This window comes from Ischnura elegans, chromosome 4 (assembly GCF_921293095.1).
Source record: "Ischnura elegans chromosome 4, ioIscEleg1.1, whole genome shotgun sequence".
Lineage (NCBI taxonomy): Eukaryota > Metazoa > Arthropoda > Insecta > Odonata > Coenagrionidae > Ischnura > Ischnura elegans.
The window spans coordinates 55,393,188-55,420,105 of record NC_060249.1 but is presented as its reverse complement, the minus strand read 5'-3'; the positions used below and the strand labels follow the sequence as shown (position 1 = coordinate 55,420,105).

Below are 26,918 nucleotides of genomic sequence, written 5' to 3'. Positions count from 1 at the left end.
TTGGGGAATTAATAGAAAAAATAATACGTACTCTTCGCCATCTTTTATTATCCTGAGGAACTAACAGCCAGCTGTCTCACAGAAGGCGGTGAAATCGGGTTTATTTGCTTCTCAGCCGCATCGATGTCTTTTCCGGAATTTACTTCTCAATACTATATTATATGCAGGTTATTTTTAACTAAAGATGTCTCCTTCCATGATTCACGGCACGAATATTGCAAAAGGAGATTCTCTATTCTATTCTATATTCAATATTCGTGCATTAAGTAGCAACTCCAGCCGCCCTTTAGACTACACATCTAAAGGGCGGCTGGAGTTGCTACTTACTGTTACTGGAGTGTTACTGGAGTATTACTGGAGTTACTGAATTGATAATATTAGTTATCTAAAGAGATTAAAAAATGAAATTTATATCTTAACAAGCTTTTATTCAAATAAGTAGATTGGCGTGAATTCACGTCTTTCAAAAAGTGAGTAAGTGTTACTGAATTTTTACCACCATCGGTAAAAACACTGAAAGGCAGAGAAGGATTCTGAAAATGAACGCCTAACAGGTTAAATCTGCGAATAATTGATTTCAAATTCGTACACTACCACGAGAAAACGAAACCGTGGACTTGAAAATGAGCACAGCTCTTCAATTGCTCAGGGAATGTGTGCCACCGGTGCATATCGAATGCATATAACTTTTATCAGGGGTGGAAGTCTCTCTTAAGTTCACCCCACTACCGATAGATCAATTCTCTGATACATCAGACTTACGAGGTCGTATAAAAAAGAGCGTTGGCATTTAACTACTTTAGTGTTATCGCTCGCTGAAGTGATAATTCCGACGCAATCTCATGAAGCCATCCATTAACAGCAGCCGCTAATGCTCTTCAAGTTATTGTCACAGAGAGACGGCTCCGCTTTTCGTGCTCATTGGGACGAGACAGTCCAAATCTTTGGTGTGTACAGCAGTTGTATAAACAAAGTAGGATAGTTGATAGATATCTGTAATTGAAATGTAATTATTCAAGGATTTTGAAGTCTCAAAGAAAAAAGATTTGTCAATTACATTTGAATCTTCATCTGAAAGTTGAACTGATATTGAACGTATTAAAGTTTTACACTAATAATATATATCAATCTAAAACAAGCCTGGTTCATTCTCTGCTTTATTCACTTCTTTCATTAAGAGTTACACTTGGATAATGTCGCGTAAAAATGAATCAGTTCGGTTTTTCTGAGAATAGTAGCTCATTACAGAATAGTTTCACGCAAAGATACACAAATGTTACTGAGCATTCGAGATAATGGAGAAGTTGCATTTTTTAAACCAGCTCTCGCTAACTCTTCCCCCTATATCTAGGTGGCGTCACTGCACTGCAGGGGGTGAAAAAACTATGCGTTCTACGGCAAAATATTGGTCACAACGTAAAAATGTTTCATTTGAAGTCATGAGGAGCCTGCTCTCAAGTATGAGCATCATATAGATAAAAGTCGCGCTGCGCATGCGTAACCCGAAAAAAGAACTATCTGAAAACCAATTCACGAATGTGATTCTCAGGTGAAAATATAAACAGCGTTACTATGTGCATTGGGTTGATGTTGGGACCTACTGCCTTATTGGTAAAATGTCTGAAGGTGCGTATCTATTTACACATAAGACTACAGCTATTACACACAAAAGACATTATGAAACAAATCTTACAATTAGCAGTTGGGTGTTTTGTTTCAAAAAGCTGCTACAAAGCCTATGAACTTCCAATATCAATACGAACGCACAGAAAAAAATGTAACGAATTAGAAAATAGAGGGATATACTATACTAACTAGTGGAGCGGTGGCTCTTAAAAGTTTGGAATCACTGTTATGAACCATCTTATGATTAAAAAACTGAATGGAAAAAGTTACTACGCTTCAGAATCTATACTAATCGTAGATACAGATGCAACAGGGTCGTAACTTAGAGTCCTAATAAAACCAGAAATATATGTAAATATTGCGGGAACTTATTTAATACGTAAGTATGAAACAATAATATAAAAGTGATAAATGGTAGATTTTTCTGTCAAATGTTAGTCTCTGTCAATTTAAATCAACGTTCATCAAATTAAAAATAAAAGATCACATTAATAACAATCCATTTATATCCATTACCGCTAATACTTACACCCTCTCCAAAGAACATAAGAATATTAAAATATTTAATAACTCAAATAAAAGAATACAAGTTAACGCTTTTATAGTAAGCAGATATAAGAATGTATTACAATTTTTCAAGAGAAAAATTGCAACTATCTAAAGGCAAAATACATAAGTTCATGATGGCTCAGTGAGCCGAAACGCGTTGTACGCATTAAAAATTCTTGTGGAAAAGTGCTACGACCTTTCATTTACTTAAATAGCAAAATACATAGTTTCGCGTATTTAATAAAATTGAATACAATCGAAAAATTAGATTTAACAGATAGAACACGCCACTTACGCCTTTCAACAGCTTTGGAAGAAAACAAATTCGTTTCCGTAAACACCCACCTTCCCTAAATCGTTGAAAACCACGACTGCGCTAAAGAAGTCTATGGTCCCCATTCAACGACAAATCGATTATCAACTTGCATGGAAACGACATTCAAACTATAGTTGGGATTATTAAAAAACTTTTAACCCTAAAAAAGCTTTAGAGACGCTCTTAATGCACTCCATTCGCGTACGCACATACAAATATCAAATATTTTATGCATTCAGGGACCAGTTCATTTTCTCCCCTCGCGACACGCCTGCGCGTCGAGACTAAAACTCCGCAGGTCGCTAGCACGCATTCCCCTTTGAGGTTTTTTTTAAAGCTACACTCTCGCTAAGCTTTGACGCATTCCTCTCAGATGGCAGGTTGCTAATGATATACGGCTGTTTCGCTTTCACCTGACGGTCGGGGTGACTCGCTATCGCGTACGTATATTTTTTTTAACTGCGTCCCCCAATCGCCTCTATGATGTATATGCGTACGGACGCTTGCCTCCCCCGTATTCTCACACACACTCCACGCCGCCATTCCACGTTATATTCACCACCGAGCACCCTCCAATGTTCAAAATCCACGCCAGTCCTCACAATTTTTTCCGTTCATTATGATTTAACTCCCTTCCACCCCCTTGGAAAACTGGATAGTAATGGGGGATTGATATGTAGTCATCGGATAGGGAAAATATGGTAACACGAAACATCTACACCTACATACTACTCCGCAAGCCGCCTCAATAGGCGTGTGGCGGGAGTTGTTAGGATTAGGACACCAGCCGTTTACAAATAAAAAGTAAATGCTTTAACGAAATTACGCCTGGTTATAATTAAAGCGCTTTATCGTACAAGGGAAATACGAATTCTCATTCCTATCCGTTCGGAAAAATATCTCTCTTAATTTATCGCTCCTGTATATACTGAAAATATAGTAGGGCTCCAATAAGATGTTTACCGTGTTGCTCGGAAAAACATCCATTCTCAATTGCTCGAGCAATCTAAGCCTAGCGTGCAGTCTCCGAGTGTCTAGCTGCTCTCAGCCAAATTCGTTTAACATCTTTTGTAGCATTTTCTGTACGCCTATAACAGTTTTTACGAATCGTGCATCTTTCCTTTGTATTTTAATTCAGTTCACAGAATGAGCTCAGTAGGAGAGATCGGGCTAGGATTGCGGAGCGAGAAAGGAGAAAGTTGTGAGGAATTCTGTTAGGAGAATAACCCAGTGATGGCAAGAACTCCAATCAGGAAAAAATGTCGGAGAAGATACACTTAAGAGATTCCATGAGACAAAGCTAGGTACCAAAGTCACTACTCTGGTGAGGAGAAGGTGTTGGAATCAAGTTAAACAGTGTAAGACTTACCCCGGCGCGGTTATCAACAAGTGATTTACTTGAAAAACTGTGAACGAAAATTCTCTTTGCCGGTCTCGGAGGCGGCGGGGTAAAGTCCTTGCCTGCCACACAAGTGGTCAAGGTTTCCAGTAATATAGAATACGGAGACACAAAGGGGAAGAACAAAATTAGGATAGGATGACAGGCGGAGAAGAAGGGCGCCCTGCTGCTATATTTACACACTCTTCCAACTTCTGCTTTCTGCCAATTTTTTTTCAACATCCAATTGGCCAAATACATTCAGTGCAAGTATATTCATCCCATTAAGTTTCCCACAGAGTGAAATTAAGAATGATGGAAGCGGACGTAACGTCGGGGGTCTTTTCGAACATATTTGGGGCTGATGAATAATCATCAACCTTGAATTTATGGGATGGTTTTCCACTCATTAACGCATTTTAAACCTAAGACCACCAGTATATCTGAAATTTCCTTTGACGTTAGGATCTTTAATGGGTGCTTGATGGTCACTGTTGGATGAAACCGGTCGTCCATTTAAGTCAATTTCTAATCAAAATTGTGAACAAAGTTTATAAACCAGTCATGTATTACCACAAAATTGAGGCAAAAAGTATTCAATTTATGCAAGTGGGTATTCCAGAAGATTGAACGCATATGCACTTGGAACCGATGGTATATCAGTGAGGAATTCACAAAAACAAGGTATTCGCTGGAATAATCTTGGATCTTATACCGGAAAAATGAAGTAATTTAAGCGTCCGGTGCTGGAAATTATTTTTTTCTCGTATTACGTTCGGAAGGTGGACAGTAATAACAACAGAGAGGGTGCCAAAAAGCCAATCATACAATCGTGGCGCGTTTACTAGAATTAAAAACTTAGTAGATGAAGAAAGGGGAAAATAATCAGCCATTTTCTTGATATAGAAAAATTAAATTACTTGTGATTAACAAGTACTGTCAATACTATAGTTTAAACTGTTTAAGGAGCATTAATGAATAGGGAAGTTTAGAACAGGTGTAGCAGAGTCAGGCTTACGCGTGGTCAATACATGCGAGTTAGTTTCTAGGATAATTTTAAGGAATCTTTTTGGCTGTAACCCAATAAAATCGAGGCGAAAAAGGGATAAGGCACCTAAAGCTCCCAAATACGACTATATTTTGTCTATAAAAATATAAAAAAGTAGTACATCGTATCAGTTACACCATTTATATCTCGAGACCGGCTGTATCGATTTTAATGATATTTATTTAGTTTTTTGGAATCGTCTCTGCCCCGGATAACAGAATAAACATTGAAAAATAGCAAAAGTTCGTGAAAAAATTAATCTTGATCTTAAGGGTATTCTTTTAGGAGATGGTACCTAACATTGAACAAGCTGCCAAGTCGGTCAAAACTAGATGAACTGTTTTGTTTTTACCAATAAAATGACTGAGCTTCGTAACAACAATAATAACATTTTAATCGTTAACAAACATTATAAATATTAAAAATATATTAAATTAATTTAATTCGAGCTAAACGTGGCTATGTACAACTCGACCAGAGTTGTCAATTAACGCATCTCTACCATGTAAGTAAACAAATCTCCAAGCAATGGTTGACTAACGGTAATGGCCGTATTTCTACCGACAAATCGAGCAGATTGATTTCATTTCCTCGGAATTTTTGCAAATTCTTTTCACGAAATTTGAGCTCATCAGAAAAGTGTTCCCGAGCATGATTGATAACCACAAAAATCACAAATGGTTGAATGAGGGAGCGATTTTGACGGCTAAGAGCGAAGATATGGATGACTTATACTTCGTAATTCAGAAACAAATCGTATTTACTCTTCATATACTCAAATATGTTGAATTTTGTAACAAACGCAGACGAAGTGACCAACTATCCATTTGAATTTTTAAACTTTTTGGATATGCCTTACCACCCCATGAATTACAGCTGAAGGTTGGCTCGGTGGCCATGATGCTTCAAAACCTAAATCAATCAAAAGTATGTAATGGAACACTTTTGGTGATTAAACAATCTGATAATCAATAAGATCCATGCGACTACAATCAAAGGATAATTCAGAGATGAGGTAGTTTGCATTCCGAGGATTTCCATGATCCCAACCGATATGCCCTTTGAGTTAAAACGAATTCAATTTTCAAGTCTTGTTGCATTCGCGATGATGATTAACAAATCGGAAGATGAGTGTTTGTGGTCTGAATAAAAAAAAACCGAAGTTTTTCTTATGGTCAAATATGTGTGACATGTTCACGTGTTGGTAAACTATCCGCTTTATTTATCTCATCTGATAAATAAACAAACACAGGTGTGCATCAGAAAGTACTTAAATCAAGAGAATATGTAGGGTAGACCGGGGCACATTTAGGTAGTGCTCTCATCCGAACCGAGTTATAACAAGCGCGCCACAAGTCATGACATATTAATGCTGCACCCCAGGGGGTAATTTCCACGAGCGTTAATCAAGCATCGGTCTAGCATTACATGAACTTGGGCCTAAAAGTATCATTTTTTACAGTTAGAAAAACTAATAGGCCAACAACTGAATGCATAAAATTTGGACTTTATTAACTGCTTCATAAACCTGCAACGTCAAAACTTCCTTAGTTAAGACATAAAAATTAGATATTAGAAATGATTTTTCTATATTTATTACAATAAGTTAAAAAATCAGTACAGTCCCTCTTGATTTATTGATGGTGTAACTAAATTTTAATTGATTATTAGGCGGCACGAAGTTCACCGGGTCGGTTAGTCCCATATAGTACATTCAAACTGAAGAAACAAATGAAGCTAATAATATAACCCATCAACATGAGAATTCAAGCGTTGTAGACGTTTCCATTAGAGTCTGATAAACGAAGGTTGAATATTACGCTATGATAAATTCCGTATACAGATCTGCATAAGAAAGGTGAACCACCTCTCTTCATTCAATCCATAACTTTCTCTCACCCAAAGCCTACTAACCCAATGCCCCACAGTCATTCACCATATATTTTCCTCACAGGCTGTTCCAACAACCGTAACAACCTTCTACGTACCTACTCTTGAAGATAGCTCTCTTCGATAACCATTCCTAACTTTTCCTCATTCCTCTTTATATCATCTCATGAAAATGTTTACAACTCTTGGCGTTCACGTTATAATAGAACGAGATATAAAAATGCCTCTTCCTCTCTTGCGTTCTCTCCCAGTCAAAATAATTTCAGAATTCATTTTTTAAATATAAAAGAGATCGCTCCAAATTTTTGGCCGATTGCGAATCCAAAGCGTTGTTGTTTCTGGCCTTGAGAGAAAAATAGGCACGAGAGCGAACCTCCTGCGCTCGTTACGCTCAATATTACTACTACTGACGTCACACTTTCCCTAGTGTGTCGCCCGCCTACGACGCCATTACGCCCTCCGCCATGCCTCTCTCGTACATCGTGCCAGCGAGCAGCGCTATGGGCCGGGGCAATGATTATTCGTCTCGATACGATGGAAAAAATGTCATACCATAGGAAGAAATGAGCACAGCTGTTTTTACCGATGAGCAATTTCACACTAAGTTCTATTCGGCGACTTCACTTTGATACGATATGTGCCTAAAGTGTGGTGCAAAAATCAGATAGTGAAAAATTTTAGCAAACATAAATTTCCATGCATATAAGAAGCTGCTTGAGTCCGCCACCACCAGCAATTGCCATTTTTTATGTCAGTTGTTATTTATAAGATGGATAACAACTTTATATATGACGAAATTGGCAATGTCTACTAGTAAATATACTAGGTATTCTATGTGTATATATAATTTTGCAAAAATAAGTCACTATCTGGTTGTGGGACCCTGAATTTTTCCGCAAAAATGGGTTCTTTACAATCGATCGACTCAAGAGTGACTTTTGGTGATTCGCTGAAAACAAACTAATTCTCTTGAGTCTCTGTGTGCCCATTGGCGTCCCGCCCAAATTGACACACGCTGGTTGGAATCAAAAGATCAAAAACAGCGACACAATTTCATTTAAACATATGAGCACCTAATACAGTCGGACGACGGACAACAGAATAGTGAAAATACTGGTTCTGCTTCAACGAAGCAGCTTCTTTGGGGTCCAAAGGGTAGAGCGTAGGGTAGAAAACCCAACAGTCTGTGGCTCAAGTCTGAAATAAGTCTCTTTATATCTCAAGATGAAAATCCTTGAGGCCCAATTTCCTCAAAAACAAGACTTCGTTAATTCGGTGTCCAGCAAAAAGGAACTGACACCCCTAATCTGAACCTCAAAGCTTCATACAGCAGTGATTAAATCTTCAAAGACCTCTATTTCCATGCATCGAACAATCATATCACCTATATCGAGTTAAAACTGATATTGCACGACATATTATCATAGATTATGAAGTCTTTCCCTTAAAAAAATAAATACAAAATATAGCTTGAAAATACACTGGACTATATCGATTCAACGGTTAAGGAAATGAAGAGCTTACAGAAAAGAAAATTGGATCACTCAAACATTTAAAGAATAAAATTTTTATCTAGAATATATACTATCTGGCTTCAAGCTAAGAACCACCTGGATTCGTTTGTATTTGGGCGGGTATTCGCACTGGTTGTAATATTTTACATGAAATCGTGCATGGACATAAAACTGCTGTATTATTGCAAAGAAGTCCAATTTCTTATTTTAATTCTGAATAATACCTTCGTAGATACTCCGTCTTACTACTTTGATAGTTTACTTTACAACTAATTGAAACCTACATTAAACTAACTACGACGCTGAGGAGTTTAAAAAGGTGTCTTTATCTCTATCACATTGACAAGGAAAATAGTTTAATTCTTCGTAGAAACACGCCTCAGGAGTTTTTGTCACTCCTCTGAATGGATTTTCCACTAGTAATAGAGTAAACTGATAGCAGTACGGATTAAAATTTTAAAACTCACTGGCATCGTTGTACTGAGAGCGGTCAAGGGTGGTGAGTGGGGCAGTGCTGTGAGGCCTGCTTTGCTTTGATGAAAATATTCTTGAAAAAAAGATTCCCCCTCCATAAATGGGCTTTAAACGGTTTAAAGGGATACCACGAACGCCCTTCAGGCATGTAATGCTTTCACTCCGAGAGTTTGCGGACCAATAAGGCTTGAGTGCGCCCCTCACTACATCCCCAAGAATGAGATAAAACCATCGTAATACGGAAGCACCAAAACTTACTGCCAATGTAGGAGTACAGTACCAATACTCAACCATAACTATAAAAATATGCTAAGGTAAGAAAAGCACCGAAAATATGGAGTGAAAGTTGTTTATCGATTTGTACATTCTTGATTCATGAATTTCACAATCCGCAAACATTGGAAATAAAGTCTGCGTTCAAATTTACCACCCGATAATAAATAAAGCTTACGAACGTAAGATTCCTACTAATTAAGCGAAGGACGAATATATATACACATTTTTAGGAATTCTCAACGATATTATTGGGAAAACGGGTTATACAAAACAATGCAATTTAATAGCCGAAAATTTCAAAACAACAGATGTAACCTATAATGGTTCACTCAGAGAATAATAAATAAACTTCCATGAAACTAATACCTTGAATATAGGCTATTTGCTTCACATGAAAGTATGTTCTGTTGCATAATTCTCAGTTTGCGTGCCTTAAATATTTTCTGGGAAATAATTCAGACGAGATAAAATCGAGACTCATCCAGCCTTCAGGTAAAATGAAAACGCTCTTTAGTTTCGGATATGTGAATTTCATAATCACGAAGGAAGATACAGGAGAAAAATGGATGAAAAATGAATTTCCCGCGGAAGCTGATGTGGGCATTATCAGTCAATTTAAAAATTTTATTTATATTCACGAAGTAACATCTAAGTAAGGCAAACCCACTATATTTTCTGATCAAAATGAATAAGGCTACTTTAGTCACAGCTATCAGAATATGCAAGAAAAACTGCTTAAGGTTTAAGGTATACAAATTATACTATACATTTGAGGATGATCCTAATTTATGCAGAAACAGAAACACAAATATCCTTTTCTGATAGTCCAGATGGTGCGGAACATACCTCAGATACATTTGACCCACGGAAGATCCCTGAAGGTGAAAAAGTTGGCAATACGCGTATCTAGGCTCTACCATTGACTTTGGCACCTTTAAAAACCTACGCTTTGACATCGTGATTGCCAAGTTTCACTATCACCAACCTTTAGACCTTGATGGTGACCACCACTGTCACCCTACAAGTGTTATGGTTAGCTTTTTTCAAATGTTTCATGCGTTAGGACACACATTTTGAGTTCAAAGGGCTAACATATAAAAAAAATTGATTTTCATAAAAAATACTACCATTTCTGATGTACGAGCTAGATTTCACCACAAACGCAGGCCTTAAAGTGCGTAAAATTAGGTGCGACAAATGGCACACGATTTGGAGCATCCTCCATGACTTGATATCCTCAAATATACATTTGACGATATGAAGATAAGCCATGCAAATCTCTTCCCACTTAAGTCTCACGGTTGGATAAAAAAATTAAATTAGCTTCATTGTTTTTTCAAATCCAAAACGCCTGAGAAATTAGATTTTTACCAAGAAATTCAGACTTTTTCTGTCTAGAATTTTATATTTTTTAAATTTAAATTTATTTTCACACCTCCAAAAACAGCAATTTTTGGCCTTTACATAGGAGTTTCTGTTAAATATTAATAATTAAACGCGCACAAAAATCCACATAGAAACCCTACGAGGGAACTTAAAATTTTGCTTTAGGACCTACACAATGAGGTAAAAGTATAAAAACTGTAAAATTTAGAATACATAAAAAACATACTACATTTTATGTTATGCGAGCTAATTTTCACCATAGTTTAAGCGACTTTAAGTGCCTAAAATTAGAGACAAAAATAACACACGATTTGGAGCAGCTTGCATGACTTGATATCCGCAAATATAAATGTTATGATACATAGATATGCTATGCAAGTCTTTTCCCACGAGGTGAATTAGAAAAATACAGAATCCTACCCCTCCATTCTACCCCTAATCCCGTCTCGTCATAGAGGTCACCGAACTCCGGTCGAGCGCACCATTCCTACACTTTCCTGCTCCTCCCACCCCCGTCTCCGTCTCCCGTAACCCTCCGAGGCCGTCTCCCTGTCGGTCTCGTCGTAAATCCCCCGCCCACCTTTTCTTCCCAACCACACCCTGCTAAACATTTCCATGCCGCCCACACACAATATCTGCTGCCGCCCACCTCCCCGGCTGTGACGTCCTCCCGCCGACGCGGAAGCGCCAGGCGTGGGTGTCCGAGAGGGTAATTTGCCTCCCTCCCCTCCTCACTCTTTGATGCGCGCGGTCACTCGTGCAAGTAAAGGGGATGGCGTGGAGGGTGTGAGGGGAAGGCAATCGGATGGCGATTTAGGGACCCGCACAGAGGTGGAAGCCGATGACATTTTAGCCGGCGAACCTCTGTCACCCCTCTGGGGTGCGCAGCAGACGCTTCGGGTGGCGTCCATCTGCAGATGCATACCATCTTAAGAGAAAACGCATCACTCCTGCTCAACTCCTGGCCGTTCTAAGTCGTAACTGCATTGTACAAAATAGAGCAGTACAGGCTGCTCGGTCGTACGCTCAATGAAACAAAGTAATTTAACCAATTCTATTTTTTTGTTATCTCGGGCACTTATTTCAGAACCTAGGCTCGAATGTAGACTTTGACGGCGAACGTGGGACTAAGGTAAACGGCTGCAGTGATGCAGGCCATCGCTGAAGGGATGATAGTAAAAGTTACATCACCCAGATGACGGACTTTAAACATCCTAAGAAAACACTATATTACGTCTCCATTTTATTATAATCTCTTTAGAATACTCTCCCATGGGGACCAAGTTGGTGTGGTGGCTTGAGTGCTGGTTCTTACCCAGTGGTCCCGGGCTCAAATTCCGGCAGTGGCAAAGATTCTTCAGAGACTATCCAATTCCCTCCAAGAGTGCTTTGTGAAGGGTACTTCAAGTACATAACCCCGTACGTCGAATGGGACGTTAAGTCATGGTCTCCTAGGCGCCTCTCGTTAACAGCCGGTTAATGCAGAATCCGAGTTACTCTCAACTCTTTCCCGCCAATCTTATGGCGCAAATAACCTCAATTGTCAGTCGCCCCAACCAAAAACTATACCGTACACGTAGATGTGGAAGCCGATGATATATTCGCTTGCGAACCTTTGTCACCCCTGGACGGGTGGTCCTTACGCCTCGGGTAGTGTTCATCTGCAGATATGTCCCTACTTCAGAGAAGACGCATCACTTCCGCTGGAGCAGTCGTATTTTGTCTTGGTTTCCTAACGTATACTTAGTTTAAAACTCACTCAGTGGCATTCCCTGTTTAAAACTTACATATATATATATATTATCAGAATAGCATTCATTAAAGAAAAGCCTTCTTTAATTTAACATTAATTTTTAAAAAGTTTCTTTTGTGACTTCTTTGAATAGGATATTAGTAAGATTATTTGGCCTTATCCTAGAAGACAGCACATGACGGATAAAAATAAACAGAATGAAGAGTGCTGTGTAACAGACAAGGAATTGTCAAACGCAAGAGACTAAGATGGCTGAGCCATGTGCTGAGAGAGGATGAAAACTAGATGAAAAAGAGAGGATTGGAAGGATCACTTCAATGAAAGAGATCAACATGGCGATCAAGATTGAGATGGAAGGACAAGGACGAGAATATTTGAGAAAGATGAACGCAAGCAGAGGATAGGAGGCCTTGGAGACAATTTTTTGGCGCGACCAAAGACTTGGTTTGCAATGGCCCCAGGGGTAAGAGTAAGTAAGAAAAATGTTTTCCTTAGGACACCAGCAACAGTGACAGAAGGGAGCTACCTCATCCGCGCTGAGGAAATAACTTAATGGAGGAAAAGTCCTGCAGCAAATGGTCTGCGGCGGGCGGCGACTTCCGGTGCTTCATAGCCGGTTATGTCCTTATTGGAGTGATTCATATTCTCAAGCTTATTTTTACAAAAGCTTAACTTCATATAAACTGCAGTGTATTGTAACAGCGTTACGACACTAGGATCCCCTCAACCTTACTTCTCATTCGAAACCACCTAACATCCCGACGGTGTCAGAGATAAGTCGCTTGGCCATTACCCTTTCAAATACATTAAATTCCTATAATCCCCTTTTCCTAACCTCTACCAGACTTAATTCATAAACTAGTCTCTTTCATAAACTAATTCTGAAGAAATTAGAATATTAACCTCTCCCCTACTTCCCTTTCCACCACGTATGGTTGTGAATATTTTATACGGGAATCATGACCCATAATGTAAACCTGACAATAGCACAAGGTGCCAAACCGTCGTCCAGGTATAAATATTAAAAATCTCGGTAAGAACCAAAGCTAATTTTTATGGTGCGTGCGACTGTGGTAAAATGTTCATACTTCCGATTCACATAATTATGGTGAAGGCCACTCAATATTCCTGAAACTTTCAAGGTGATATAATATACTTTAAATGATAAAATCAAGACAAAATTGTATTGGACAAGCGGGTATGAATCGTCTTATCGAGCATTGTTCACAAAAACATAATCTGATTTAAATGGGAACAATGCTGAAGTTCAAATGCATGAGAGCGATAGTGTTATCTGCGAGAAATTTGAAATAAAATGGAGGCACTATCTAGTATTTTCTTACGTTGCCGAAAGTCCGCCGTCTGGGTTGTACAACTTTTCTTATCATTGCTTCACCGATAGCCTGCATCACTGCACGTGATCACCTTAGTTCTGGATGTGTCATCTGGGGTCAACATTATAGCCTTAGAAGTATGAGGTTGTACTCTATAAGTATCTAAGTTGAAAATAATTGTGGGAATGATTAAATGACATTGTTCCTGCAAACTTACAACTGAGCATTTTGCAATGTTTTGCTTAAAGTAGGATTTAACACCTAAAATCTCATATAGTGCAATTGAGGAAAGCAGAAGTTACAACTCTGAGGTAGAGAGAGCAGGATACAACACACGTAAGCTACGGCAAAAACTCACGTTCGCTAATTTTCGGAGAAACGGCGGACCCGTCTTCGTGATTAAGCACAATAAAAACGCCAACAATTGAGTATTACATGTTTACTCAAATATTTCACGAATTTTACGCATCACTACAGAATAATTTGGCGGATAATCATTAGGGTGAAATACATTTTAGCAAAACTTTCACCTAAAGACGTCAGCTTCAGCGACAGAAATTCATTACACATGCCCATTCCGTGCTGAGGAGGTGATATAACGGAGGATAAGCCTTTCGACAAATGGTCATCGGATGGGCGGCGCCTTCCTGGATGCTGGAGAGGCGGACAGGAAGGGGGGATGTCCCTTTCGGTGGGGACCCTTAATAAGGCAGCCGCAGTGAGGAGGCGAAAGGGGGAAACGACGTCCAAGACATGAATGATTGGGAAATGTTATCGGAGGGACGGCAGCGAGGGTGGCTGCAGCTCTAAAGGGAGGAAACCGAAAAGGGCATTAATTACTGAGGGATAGGCGGGAGCACGGTCATTAATTCAGCGGCAACAGATCGATACCGAAAGACAGCAAGTAAGGTAATATGTTGGGATCGAGGGGAAGGAGCGAGTTCTGCCGAGATGGACGGGAGTCAAGTTATTACGCGCCAATCCGCAATTTGTATTGGATTGATACCCGAATAAAGAGCATTTGAAAACAAAATGGAACCTCTCATATAGGGACAACACCAAATATCATTATTTGAGAGATTATTCGGTTTAATATTAAAAATATCGGAAAAGTAGCCTCTTTACCTAACAGCCTCTCCTTCTATTCTTCTACAAGAAGGTAAAAGAGTGAGCTGTCGAAACATATTATTTATTTCTAAACTCATGCGTGAGAAGCGCTAAAATCCACATTAATTGCCATCGGAAAAAAACCATGAACTAGACGCTTTCCGGGAAAGTTGTCATGAAAAATAAGGAACTTGCTTAGCGTTGTCCTCTGGTACGCCTAAGAATAATGATTCGATTCACCTTCGGAGGAATTTTGTTTAAACGGCAACGAATGTGAACTGCCGAATCATGCCAGTGATAAATCAATTAGCCCGAATGTAAACCCGAGAATAAAATGTCCTACTAGCTACGGGGGAAACATTACCTTGGCAAAGTTAGGACCGCCTTCATTGGTCAACAAGATAATAAGTTTCCTTTTTGATGGCATGCTATTCTTGGTGTAATTCACGACCTATGGTAATCAAACTCTTCGCGAATTTTTTAAACTTATAAATGCAATGACGGCAGTGAACCTAGACCTCGTTTCCCTTACAGCGTGATTCTCGCTGCTCATAAATTGGCGGTGTATTGATATATTAATTATTTAATACATTTGGAACGTTCCAGTTTGAGGATTTCTCGGTCTAATTTTCACTTCGAGAGAAGAGTTGAGATGTAGTCAAATGCAAAAGAAAGCTATAGGTATGAAGAAAAAGAGTGTAAAGGGTAAAAATGTTGGAATTTTTTGGCATTAGATATAAACATAACGTTTCACAGGTATAAAATAACGGTTACTTAATGCACCACCATTCTGGAGACCATCACAAATTATTTTCGGGCCAGGAGTTTCCCTAGAAAATGAAGCGTTGTCGTTGAAATCGATCGGGATAATAATGAAGCTGAGTGGATAGGTAACAAATTATTTTCATTTAACTCGTTTGACGTACGCAAATTCCACGATGTATCGCCCTCATCCATTAATAAAAAATAAGTCATAAAATTACGAATTTTCTCAAAGTCAATCATGTAGTTTCAAGATTGCAGGAAAATAAATTTGCCTTCTGAGTAATCACACGAACTATCTTCCACATTTCTAAATATTTTTAAGAACATAGAATTTAGTATATAGATAACAATATTTGTTCAACATTTTTATGCTGCAATGAAAATATTAATAATTTTATCTCTTTCTTTCAGGTAAGTGAAACGATTTGGTTGCTGGGTTATTTCTACTTTTATCAGGATTATAAGCAAAATTATCTACAATCTCCATGGGTAAGTACGCGTACTTCTAGTTGTTGCAGCCTAAATGTATTAAGAGGCATCAGACATTTAATTTCAAAAGTCTAGAATAATAGAGCTAATTGCGTAATGGATGAATTGTTAACTTTAAAACAGAAATGTGCATGCAAAAAGTACAATTTTTTAAAGCATTACATATTCTTAACATCTTAGCCCATAAGGTAACATTTGAAAATATGTGACACAAAAGCATTTAGTTAGAAGTAATATGTAAAAACTATGAGGACTTTATTCATTTTAACTACATGACTGTTTGCTAGCACTACGTTTCTTAAGCTAATTACCATTTAGCCGTTAGATCAATCGCTAAGGGAGTAATGAACATGAAGATAATATCACCTTTGAAAAAAATCCTTTTACAAGCCTTATAGGATCGTTAAATTTCCAAAAAGAAGCCATGTTCCACAATTCATGATATTGCGAACTTCCGATTTCATGAAAAACCCAAGAAAATGGCTGCCATTTCATGTGCATTCCGGCTATTGAATCTTGAGGGAATTAGAAAAAGTTAAACGTCGTAAAATTCTACGGAATAATATATCTTTATACGCTTCAAATAAATGAAAATTATCTCATGCATATTCTTACGCCAAATAATCCATACAAGTGACGCAAATAGTAAGAAAGCAATACCATTGAAAGCGATATTTATCGAAGAATAAATTATTGTATTGAGGATGGGTATGGAGATTTTATACGACTCTATATGTTAACCGCTAACTTTCGCAAAGCGTAGCATGCTCTTATTGTTATAACTTTCATAACATCAGGTTAATGTAGAAATACAGGAACAAAATAATATGGTTTAATAAAGGAACACCATCATATTGAGGACTACTGCCTTCACGCTAGCCTTATTTTAAAGGAATGCGCAACATCAAGAAAATATCGGGAATACGAGAAATATCTGGAAAGTTAACCAAAAGCTACTCGGAGTATCGACTGGCAAAAATGCTCCCTTTTTTCTCAGTATCGTAAAAATTTTCCTTGGAAGATATCTCGCCAACGCAAAACTTCAGAGCGGCGGCAAAGAATGAAACGAGTAAAAATTTTATTCACTTTCACTCTCTCCCTTCATCTCTTTCTGTTTCCCGCGAGGATTTGCTCAGATACAAAGCCAACCCCATATTTTTTCCCGAGAGTGGGATACGCATCTTTTTCAAAATAAGCAGACTCGGCAAGGGAGGAGCGGTATATTCCCCAGATAAAATTCGACAGGGAGCACGGCAGACTGCCAAGATCAGCAATTTTAATCCGTAGACGACCTTCAGGGTTGATTCTCTGGGGAAAGTGGTTCTTTTTTCGCCTTATTCGAACGAATTATGTACCCATAAGATCATAAGCTGAAGAAAATATCAGAGAAATTACCAGGTATAAGGACAGAGCTCATTACTGAAATAGATAAAGTTGTGCGAGAACTTCTCTTTTACTTCACGTAAATATTTCTCTCGCGTACACAAGAATACATGTATTTAATTAATGGCTCAATTCTGCAGGGCGAAGGGGAGTCATTTAGTATGTATTAAATGTATGAAAATTTTAGTAAGTTTTACTAAGCATAGTTTGAGGTGAAAGTCGGTTAATCACTAATAATGAGCAAATATTGTGTCATTTTGTAGAGTAAAGATAAATTTCTAAAATCATACTACGTTTACATAAGTAATTAATTACACCAAAACTCTCTAATTCTTCTAACATTATGAATACAAAAGAAGAAAATGTGCCTAAAACAACTAATTTTCCTCAGTTGGGATTTGCGGTCCAATCTCTTATTAGCCAATCAGCAATACTTCAAATTACTCCACCAGGCAATCGTAAAATGCTGAGTAATAACAAAACTTCATACACTTCCAAATTAAAATAATATATTCTCATATCTACCTCATGTGTATTCCTAAGCCAATCACACCATATAAGAGACGCAGGTGGTAAGAAAATAATGGTCGACCATCAGCATAAAAGCGATATTTACGGAATAATATAGAATTTTCTTACGAAGTGTATAAAGACTTCTCAGTCATCATCACGTTCACTCAATCAGGAGTGTACCTGATGATGACGGAGAAGTGTTGAAACGCGTTTTACTCAATTAAAAGTCTAGTTGGGCATTGATAAATCTTTTATTTACTAATCCTCGTAACATGTTCCAAAAATTTCATCTGACACCGTTGAATCTCATAGTTAATGTAAGGATAAGTTTCTTTTGATGTTAAGGAAAGGTATAAATCAATTTCCTTCATTTCCAGTTTTTTCATTAAAGCCGATCAAGTATTCACATAAATACAACACCTCAAACTCGGGTACCTCGACTTGCTGCCAGTTAGTAGTAGTGTGAACGGGGCCAAATAGCGCGCCACCCTACAATGGCTCGGTTGCAAGCGCACGATTCTAGCGCTGTGTGAAATGTGGCCGGCAGATTTCCGATATGACAAATTTTCCTGGGGGCCTAACGGGCATTCTTACCCCCTCCTTCTATCTGGAACCCTCTTATCTACGCTAATGCTAAATTCAGTGCTAGACGACGCGAAATAACCTGAGCGAGCCATGGAAAAATGTTGAAAAGCCCAAGTTAAAAAAAAACCTTGGGTACCTACCACGATACGACCGTGTTATGATTTTGAAATATCGTGCCGGATCCAAACTGCTCTTCTCGGGACGAAACCATCGTACTTTCACCACGTCTGACTTTTCCTTTCGCGAGAGAAGAGTCCCACCCTTCGGTGTGGGAGGCAAGAAGGATTGGGGACGCGCGGGAGAGATTGGCCCGAGAGATGTAACGAAAGGGGAGGGGAGAGAGAGATCCCTGCGAGGGGAGGAGGCGGACCCTTGAGCCCCTTAGCTAGTGGAAGCGACAGTCTCTTGATTTCTGGGGAGACCCCGGCGCTCGGGTTCAACCCAGGCAACATAAATTCAATCTCTCTCCGCCCTGGATTTGACCTTGAAAACTCTCCCGAGGAAAGAGAGGGGGGTGCAAAAAGATATCCCTACGTTTTATGCTCTTCCCGCCCAGAGAGAGAGGGAGAGAGAGAGAGATAGAAGGAGAGAGATAATGCGAGAGATGCCACCCCGACAAAGCGAATGAGGCAGCGAGAGTTTTTTTTGCACCGTAAGAAAATAGTGTACACTCATTCCGTGCGGTAGCATCGCGGAGGCAAGGTGCTCTTTGCCGTGGGATCACTGCTGGAGGGATGTTGTAGGTGCATTCACTCCGGCCATGGGGTCTATTCTGGTTATATAACTATTGAGTGAAGTCCCAAGTTTTCTTGTGACCCATGTTCACTTTTCGCAAAAATTCGAACAAGAGAATCATCGAGAAGCAATCAGGGTTGCGTATCTGAGGACGAACGAGGTTTCATTATAAACGAGAACAGGCGCCAAGGTTGGCAGCAAGGTATAATGGTAAAACACAGGGTTATTCTAAATGATTATTCCATTTATAAAAGTCGTATTTATTCAAGTATATATACAAAATTAACGAGCTTTATACCAATAAAAAGAGGAAGTTTGAAAGTGTTTTTCATAATGTGTTGTCAATTCAATTTAATAAATGTAATAATAAATGAAAATGAATTATTTTTGAAAATAGGTCCATCATTTAGAATAAACCTTTATATATGAGGGTCGTTTTTTTCAACTTCCGATGGGTCATGAACAGAAGACGAAGTGATCGATTAAAAATTATTTCAATTTTAATTTTGAGCATACTTGTGGTATCCTTTTGGTTTAATCGCCTCGGTGATTGAGGATTTTGTCGTGCATGTGGGCAAGCTTTACTATACCTTCTTCATAGGATGTTGCCGTCAATGACCTCCTACGAATTTAACCCGGAGCTCATCGCCCGTTTGAAAACTCTTCCCTCCCTAGCCACTTCTTCATTTCAGCGTAAAGATGGAAGTCACACGACACCATGTCGGTTTTGCACGGCGGGTGATCTAAAATGTCCGACTGAACTTTCTCACGGAGCAGTTGGGCTGCATCAGCGCTGAGATGACGGTCGTTGTCATTGATCAGAACACTTCCAGAAGCCAGCATGTCTCTTCTTTTGTTTTGAATGGGAATGGACGTAACGTTTCACACTCAAGCCACAGTGCATTAAAAAATCTCTTTTATCGGTATTAAGGTCAAGACATGTCAACGCTGATGCCATTCGGCGAGTTTTCAGTCTGTCTCTCCGTAGTACACACTTGGCGGGAGAATTAATTGAGGCAATGTAGTTAATGAGAATGCTACTAATATTAAGCTAACAACTTACGATCAGAAATGACTTGAACATGTGGTGCGGAGAACGCGCAATTTCCCTATCTGCGCAGTACCCGCCTGTCGCTTGTATGGTATTTTTGATGAGCGAACAGAGGTTGAAGAAAACCTCCCTCGTAAAATCCGAGGATTGTGGCGAGATGGAATGAAATTTTTCCATAATGGTATAATGAGGTTCATTTTATCGCAAATATAAATATCATATCGACCCGGGCTTCAAAGTTACCATATCACCTTCAGTGTTTTAACTATGGGCCAAAAAAATGTCCAAGCAACTGGAGTGGCCCCTCCAATGCTCTTGCACGTAACTCGATTTTCTCTATTGTTACATGTTACTCCAAGGCCACGCATAAGGAGCAGGGTGACTTGATAACAAATACATTTGTTAACCTTTAAATCGTTAAAGACCACTGCGGAGTAAACGTCTTTTCAAATACCGTGCTCCATCGCCTTGAAGTATAGATATTATAACTATGCAAATTTTCTCGCCCTCCTTGCTTTTTCTTCTATTCTATTCCCAATCTTCCGTGTGGGTAATAGCATCCTGGAATGAAGTCAATGCATATTGCCACGATATTCAAGTGCACGACCATAGAAAACATACAACAAATAGATAGTCAAATTTTGTTCAAGAGAATAAGACTCAATTCGTTAGGAAACAATTTGGATCCACAGGACATAAGGTGTTGAGTGAATCTCATCTTACATCTTGTCGCACACTAAATTACTATTTTGTACTATTTTCGTGGATTTTCATCTTTTCTATCATCGTTATTCCTAATATGAATATGCACTTTGACGGAATTTATGTTTTCTTCTTTAACTGCAATATTTTCGTGCATATTTTTCATTGACTGTATTCATCACAGTAAATACGTTGTATTAGTTTTAGGACGATGGATTAGATGGAGGTTTTAGAGGATTTGCTGTTTTTAGTATAGTGTAATTTTTATATGGCTAGCAATATAAAAATTACACTATTCTAAAAATAGCGAACACTTATTCATTTTTTATAAAAGTTAGTACCAATTACTACAGCTTTCATTTAATATATTGGTGCATATCATAGTGATGATGTATTTTATTATCTCTCATGAAATTTACGAACTTACTTTACGAACTGCAGGGAGGTGAAAGAGCCTCACCACTGGAATAGCCTAGGGCCCTTTTTTCATCTAAACCAGGCCCTGATCCACCCACTGTTGCTACATAATTCGTGAATAACAAAATGGTTGTTTTAATGGAATTTCGGAAGAAATTCCAAGGCCTTATTATGACATATAAATTTCACGAAACGTTCGCAAAAGGCCTATGCACAAACTTGTGTAGGCCAAACCTTAACATTCACTCAAGCAATTGTCCCACATGCCTGCAGTCAAAATCCCTCCTCATGAATGAAACAGTGCTCATTTCGAAGGTTGAGGGTATTGAAAAAAAATAATTTGAGTTGTGGGTGTCGAGTAGAGTTCAGATTTCGAGATGAGGAGGAGGAGTGATGACGTAGACGATGGCACACGCCAAAGAGCGGGCCCGTGTAGACAAAAGGGGGTAAGGGCCGGAGGGCGCCACGGTTCGATAACGCGCCCAAAGAGAGAGAGATCTGTAAATCTTAGAGAGAGAGAGTGAGACTGCGATGAAGGAGCGCTTTGAGACGGTGGATGAAGACAATGGAAAATATCCGGCCTCGAAATTGAAAGCCAAGGAGACAAAAATCCGTTACCCATTTCGAATAAGAATTTCATCGCTGCGAGGAGAAGACAGCTTAACCTAACAAAATATCTCGATTCGTATTATTATTATATGCTATCATTATCAAGGTTACCACTAGAGTAAGAAGAGGGAAAATCCTGCAATGGGAAAATATCTTGCAATACTATAAACCGGTATTTTCAACAATATCACATTACGCTGCTTGCAAACACACCGGATTTTAACCGGTGAAACGATTACTTGCTCGGTTGTTGTGCCGGCACCGGTGATCCTCAGTGGCAATGGCCGGCAACCGGCATTTTACCGGTGCCGGTGCGAGGTCGGTCAGTGTTCAAGCTCCCATGTCCTCCGATTGTTAACCATTGGAATATGGACGGCCGATGTTTTACTAATCATGATTCAAATATCTCTGATATGAATCCTTTATTGAAATCAGACTGAATTTATTTTATATACATAAATCAGAATACGTTTTCCAGCCAAAAAACAACAGAATAATTGCTCAATTTCCTTAATAAATTTAAATTAACGTGAATATCCAAGAGGTGACTACAGTATTGGTGGTTTGGAAGAACAGAAAATAAAAATATCAAATGATTTTTCTCAATCAATATCGCTGCGTTTAAAATCAATCATTTAGGAAAATAAAATTATCATTATTATTATTATTATTTTCAATATTCTTCTTTAGAATCAGATATAAATTTCATTAGCTTTAGTTAATAATTAACTTCCCAATGTGAACACTCATAATGATGACTGTGGTTGTGTCACATGCTGTGTGGCCAAAAAATGCTCCAGAAGGATACTTAGTTCTTTATCCGTGAAAAACGTCTTTGAAGTTCACCATGCAAAGCACGAACGTCAAGCGGTAAAGAAAGATTTCAGTATTAGGTGGTCTTCTCCCATGAAGTAGGTAAGGGAGAGATGCACATAACGATGAGTGAATGATGTGAGTGAATAGAATGCATTATTTAGGTGAATCAATTCCTGATTTTAACTTTTAGTCCTCCATGGTGATGGTAGGGTAAAATATGATGCATGAATTATTGTGTCATTATTGTTTCATGACAGCAAGAAGTAAGTAGATCTTTGGATTCAAGCAACATAGAGGATTACAGGAAAAATATAATACATTACTATTATACTGGTATTTTCAATGATACCGTAAGAGTATGAAGAGGGAATTCTGGAATAGGACACAGAGTTAACACTTCTCCTTCAATCCTTTTGATGCCTCTTCAAATACCACATCAAACATTGCTTTGTAGCGAGGGTTTATGAACGGGTTAAATAATAGGTCTATAAACGAAGTTCGTTCTTCTATCGAAATACCTCATCATCATCGTAGTGTAAATATTATTGCATGTAATTTATATTTTGAAGCGCAAATGCAGAAAAAATCAATTCCAGCTGGTCAATACCAGAGAGAGACCAAATTATCCCTTGAGACCATTTTTGGCCACACATCATTTGAATAATCCGAAGACATCTCGTACATCAAAGGCATCTCGTTAGTTTTCTAACAAATTAATCTCTCTCGCAATCGTCATCAATTACCGCTGTAGATTTCACACATTTCGTCGAAAAACCCACAAGTTTTATGCTTCAAATTTGATTGGCATAAAAACGATTTAATTGAAGCAAACGATAATTTTCGAGCAGTACATTTCCATAAATATTTAATAATTGATATTTTAACTCTAAATGCGGGATTCCAAAACATAGCCTATGGTTCGACATCTAGTACGTGGTCATATATTCGCCTATTCAAACATTGCTATTGTGTTCATTCCTGTTCTTTTTAGAGGTTGCTGACTCGTGGATAGCGAAGACATAAGCACATGCCGCTACGATTGTTACTCCATCCTCTTATCTATTGCCAGCTAACCCTTAGCGACGAAAGACCGGGAACAAACGCATAGGTTGATATAACCACCAGCGAGGGGAGTGTTTATTGTAATAAAAAGATTTGGATTGAAAAATATATTTTCTACTAACAAAAAATATTTCCTGATCAGAAAATGGTCATTAAATGAGATACATAGCTAACAGCTTAAATGAGAACAAAGCTGTCGAAATTTTTCGTAGAAATAACAGAGTCTTTACCCAAATTAAGACTCCATTCAAATAAGACAGACTTTTTCTATACCATTCACTCCGCAATCGCTCGTGAATGCTCTTCCATCGCGCTGACATCCTTTCAAGCCTAATAAATGGAATCGAGGGCAAGAGGGTACACATCCCTATGGTTCAAAGGATCCCCATATAAAAGGGTGCGTGGACTACGCACGGACGACCGCTTTCACAAAGGCAACGGTTATTGCACCATCGGAGGGGATCATTGACCCGATAACAGCCACTTCCACACGTTTGCTAATTGCGACAAATGGCCGACGTGCCGGAGCGATTCCTTCTCTCCCTGCCACCCCACGGGAGGGATCGGTACCAGAGAAAAAAAAACAAAAGAGCACTGTTGCGCGTCTCCCTGCGTGGAGGGAATGCGAAGAGCTAGCGCCACCACGTACGAAATATCTGCGCATCGCCCTACAAATCAAATAGGTTTCGGGCGCGAAACGATACAAACACACACACGCGCAAACACACAAACCGGAGAGCTTCCCCCGTTTTCTGTGTTCCCTGGTGCGCATATACCCCCAACACCGCCCTGACCCTCTTACAACCACCCCCACACGCCCCTTAAACGTCCTCCGGCACCCTTCTTTCCCCCCCCCATCTTGTGCGCATTATCGCGTCTTCTACTCCCCTACTCAATCCCTTATACATCTCATCTCACACCATCCCAAACCCTGTCTTCCACAATCCGCTATCCCCCTTCTCCCTCACATTGATCTTTGCACTCTGCCCCTCCTACCGCTATCCATCCCACCCCCCTGCCCCAGTCACCTATCCCGGCATCCCCCTCCATTCCCTTACTTCCCCTCCTTATCCAAACATCCTCTCTTCCCCCTCCCCTTCCCCCCTGGTTCCTCTCCCCAGTGCCACCCCCGCCTCCTCTCTCTCCTCCCTCCCACTCCACCCGACTCAACTCTCATATTAGCGCGTAAATCTTTTCTTATGGCTTTATATCTTCGTGCAAGTGGGTCCCCTCCGCACTCCCCTCCTTACTCCGCTTCTCCTTTGCCCCGAAAACTCCCCACGACCTTCCTTCCCTCCACCTTGGAGCACCTCCCTTCTTTCTTCTCCCCTGCACTCATAACCTAATGCGGAGTACCAATAAACGGACTTTCAAATCGACACTTTATAATTATTTGCTACTTAAATATGTTTTTTTAACATAGTCCTAAGAAATCCTATAAAGAGTAGGAGATAAGAGAAGCCTCATCAAAACCTTGATTAGAAGTTGGAACAACCTATTAGGCCATATCTTGATGACCTGATGAAAACAATCGAGGGCCAAGTAGATGGCAAGAACTGAAAAGGAAGGCTCCGAAAAAAATATATGGAACGGGTAAAGAAAGATAAGAAAGATAAGAAATAAGTATGTGTGAAAAGATTAGCTGATAGGAAAATAGAGTGGAGAACTGCTTAAAACTAATCTTAGGATTGTTGACCAGTGATGGTGATGATGATGAGCATAGTTTTAAGAATTTTACGAATCCGTGATGTTGCAACTTATACAAGGGGTGTTCAGAAAATAACAGGAATTTCAGTGAAAAATATATTATTTTAAAAGTATTCGTCTACATTAATGATATCGCCTTCAAAATAGTTCCCATTAGACATTATGTGGTAGTGCCAGCGCTTCTTCCAATCCTCAAAACACTTCCCAAACTCAATCTTTGGGATAGCCTTTACCTCTCTGGTCGACTCCTTTTAATGACATCTATACTTGTAAAACGACGAACATTTAAGGGTCTTTTTATTTTAGGAAATAGATAAAAGTCACACGGAGCCATATCTGGCGAATATGGACGTATGGGCAAACTTACAGCATATTTTTCCGCCAAAAACCACGAACAAGCAGTGAAGTGTGAGCCAGATATTGCCGAGCTCATAAAAACACGTCTAACCTAAGCGGCTGCTTCGGACAAAGTAAATAATGAATACAGCTGAAATTTTTATCACACTTCAAGGGGTATGTACACCAACATAACAAACAATTGACATTCGAACTCTACAAACTTGCGAGTAATTTAAAAAATTAGTTCCCGTTATTTTAGGAACACACCTCATATGCCTTTTTCTTTGATGTTTATTTTGCGAGCATTCCTTCCTGTGCATCGAATAATGAAGTCTAGGAAACTTGCTGTTACGAAGATATATATTGAACTCTTTTTTTGAACTCAGTCGCTGAGAGTATTTTTAGTATTTAAGATGGCGACTTTAATGGCTGAAGTTTATCGTTATTTTTGTTATTCTGGTTGCTCATACTCACCTTAATATGTTTGCCCATATTTGTTTAATTAAAAAAAATTATATTACAGTGTGGTAAACAGGATCTAAAAAGCAATAAAAGCTTAATATTATGTTGTCACCACAGTTAGGGCTGGTTGCAGACAGCTAATACACGCTGAATATGAACACAAATGAAAAATCAATAGACAGCCGGCGAAATTTCAAATCATCAGTAACTGTTTTAGATACACTTAATAAGTAATAGGAAGATGTTTTCCGCACTTACATAAGACCTCATTCTATATTTGACCTCGCATTCGCCTACTTCATCATTGAAACAGATTCCAAATCCACCAAACTATTTCAATCTTACACATAATTATAAACTCAGGCAACTACGAAATTAAATTCATGGTAAAAAATATATGCACCTGGAAGGCAAGCGACAATGCCCCTGAGCATTATCGTAAAAGGCAATGTGGTTGAGGTAAAAGATAATACTTACCATTCGATGTGGAATTTTCCCTTGCTGATCCAGTCTCGATTGTTGATGAAGGATGTAGATGGAGATCCCACGTATTGGTCCGCCACAGGTGCCAAAGGTTTCTGCGAACAACTGCTAACTATTCACGCATCCGCTCTTTTAAGAATGTTTATCTG

At 39.0% G+C, this 26,918-nt stretch overlaps 1 protein-coding gene and 1 long non-coding RNA gene across 2 annotated transcripts in view; one reads left to right on the top strand and one right to left on the bottom strand.

Annotated features, from left to right (window-relative positions):
- LOC124157523 (voltage-dependent calcium channel subunit alpha-2/delta-3) overlaps nucleotides 1–26,918 on the top strand; it is a 315,282-nt gene that overhangs the window by 42,105 nt on the left and 246,259 nt on the right. The window lies entirely within an intron of this gene.
- LOC124157525 overlaps nucleotides 26,770–26,918 on the bottom strand; it is a 184,070-nt gene continuing 183,921 nt past the window's right edge. Inside the window, exon 3 of the long non-coding RNA XR_006864609.1 lies at nucleotides 26,770–26,915. This is a non-coding gene — a long non-coding RNA (uncharacterized LOC124157525). The remainder of the gene's footprint in view (nucleotides 26,916–26,918) is intronic.